At 31.8% G+C, this 2,889-nt stretch overlaps 1 protein-coding gene across 1 annotated transcript in view; it reads right to left on the bottom strand.

Moving 5' to 3' along the window:
• LOC101298782 overlaps nucleotides 1-2,889 on the bottom strand; it is a 12,463-nt gene that overhangs the window by 2,676 nt on the left and 6,898 nt on the right. The gene's annotated exons all lie outside the window — the stretch shown is intronic.

The raw sequence follows: 2,889 nt of genomic DNA, 5'->3' as shown, positions 1-2,889 counted from the left end.
GACTATATATATATATAGTCATATATATATATATATGACTCGTAAATGTTGAGTGAGATGTGACTCTCTCTATTTTTCAATAAAAACATTCTTTTAAGTTTTTGTGTGTAAATTATTTTTAATCATTTAATAAATACAACTATATATACATGCACAACTAGTTAGAATAGACATAAGCCAAATTAACTTTTAGTTCCTTCCGCTATAATTGCAATCCCCTAAAGTCTATATGTGTGTGTATATTACCAACCTGTACATTTCCAATGAGAAATAAAAATAGTAGCAAGCCGATAACACAAATAAGAATTGCAAAGCAATTTTCCCATATGTAGCTGCTTGTTTCCAGATTTGTACCAAAATTACTGCAAAAATCGATGATCATATCCAATTAAGCTGTGCAATACCAATCATCAAAATATTACTATATATATATATATATATATACACACACTACAAATTTAGTACAGAAAAGTACATCAACTACGTAGTGTAGAAAAGTATACCAATATTTTTCTTTTTGTATTCAATAGTAATATCACACTTTGTTGTATATCACCTAGAGGTGGTAGTTAAATAATTGTCACAATATTTAACTGTCATCACCTCTAGATGCATCTTGGAAATAAAACTATGATATACTTATCCATTTGTTCTTGGAAATTACCAAATTAAACAAACCCCAAATGTTAAATAAGACTAGTTACAAGCACATAGGTCCTAAAACTAAAACTGTAAATATATTGATAAATATTTGGGTGAATAGACATTAATTTTCAATATATTGTAAGAATTTTATTTATGATTAATGAACATGCAAACATCTAACAATATATAGTTATAGGAGTGCTTACCTTAAGTTTCTGAGGCCCCACCAGAAGGAATAAAAGAATTTTGTTGAAAATTTTGTAGAACCTGTATTACCAGATTGAAGAATATCAAGAAACATTCCAAAATCGAAGAGTGTCGCATCTGGGGAGTCTATTGGACATAATTTGCTTATAGATGTGCTATTTAATGAGGTGTTGCGACCAGTGGCGTAGCCAGAAATATTATTTAGAAGGGTCATAACTTAACTCTTCTTAAGCAACCTATATCCTTCACACTAAATCAGCATTTGATAAATTATTTAACCCAATCAATCTTGGTTATTGGTGGGGGTTTTGGACAAAGATGAACTTCGAATTCATCAAATAACATAAATTACATCCATTGTTAAAAAAAAATATTAGATATATTACTTTATATTACATTCTTCTAATTTTGGCTTGATTTGCTAGAGACCATGAGTGAAAAAAGGGTGTATAAATCTAAATATATATTGTTTAACTGTGTTGATTTATGGGACAGAATCATTATTAATTGGCCACTTAATAAATAAAATGCAGTAAAAAGTTAAAACATGATGGACACCCGTCCAAACACTGGACTTGTGGGGTGAATGGGCCATAAGATCAAAACTTTTGATCATCTTCCGTTTCAATTTTACAGATTTTCTTATGTGAGGAGGGTCATTAATTATAGTTTATATATGTGATTACCAAATAGTTCAACCAATGGCTGCTTAATTCAAATAGCTAGAAGGGTCAATTGACCCTTCTCGCCCTACCCTCCCTACGCCACTGGTTGCGACCACATTCATAAATAGGCATGCATTCTCCAATCGCTCGACATGCTTTGTCCCAACATGATATTTCTCGTTGAATAGAAAAGAAATACCAAAAGGCAGCAAGGACCTAAAATTATACGAAAAGATTATTAACTGGTCATATCAATTGTTTAAATATAATTCTCTTATAGCATCTCCAACATCTTTCTAAAAAAAATAAAAAAATTCTCCTCTAACTCCAACAATTCTCTATTCTAAGAATTTCAGCATTAAAATATGCTACATCATTATTAATTATAAAAAAAAATTATATAGTTTACTATATAACATTAAAATACATAATAAAATATTATATATTTGTTTTCTTCTTGTTGGATCGCTACAAATTTGAGGAATAAATCTTTCTTCTTCTTTTTGAATGGAAAAGGTCAACACTTTATTATAATCAAAAGATTACATAAAGACGCTTCATCCCTATTTTAGGAAATGAGATAAGAAAGTTGTTGGACCTAAAAATATTCTCTAGAATTAAGAAAATCGAAAAATAAAGAAGTTTTTTGAGATGATGCTCTTAGAGCATCTCCAAAAGTGTAATTAAACTAATTGTGATGAAGGATTAATGGTAGAGACAAAGAGATAGCAAGAGAATCATCATCTTATTCATTGATAGGAGCCTTTTATATAGGGAATTACACAATACCAATATGGTAAGGATATGAATACATAGATCTAGTCTAACTACATATCCTATTGGCATAAGGCCAAGGCACACATAGAGAATATCCTAGAACACTCCCCCTTGTGCCGCGCGCTGATATGTCGATGGTGCTGATCTGTTGCCTCGTTAAAAACCTCGTCAAGTCACAAAAACCCTGTGGGAGAAAAACTGAACCTTTATCGTAGGAGAAAAGGAGTACAACGCACCCTTCACATTTGATAGTGACATGTATGTATGTGCTAGACTCCCCCTGAAGTTCGCACCTCCCCCTGATCTTTACATCAATCATAGGGCTCTTCCTGATTCTTACTAATCACGGAAGTTTCAAAAACTTAGCATGTCAATGCTCTTTAACATGTCTTCAAATGTGGCATTAGACAATGATTAACTAAATCATGCCATATTGTCCTCAAATGATCTTTTACACTTAGATCTTGAGGAGAAGGTCGCTTATGAACTCAAAATATAAGTTCGTGCAGGAAATCAGATTTCCGCGCAGCATGACCTTCAATTACTAGAACAGTCGTAACTTCCTCTAGGAAATACATATGAACGAACTGTAAAC

Source organism: Fragaria vesca, linkage group LG3 (genome assembly GCF_000184155.1).
Source record: "Fragaria vesca subsp. vesca linkage group LG3, FraVesHawaii_1.0, whole genome shotgun sequence".
NCBI classification, from domain to species: Eukaryota; Viridiplantae; Streptophyta; class Magnoliopsida; order Rosales; family Rosaceae; genus Fragaria; species Fragaria vesca.
This window is presented reverse-complemented; position numbering and strand designations above follow the sequence as displayed.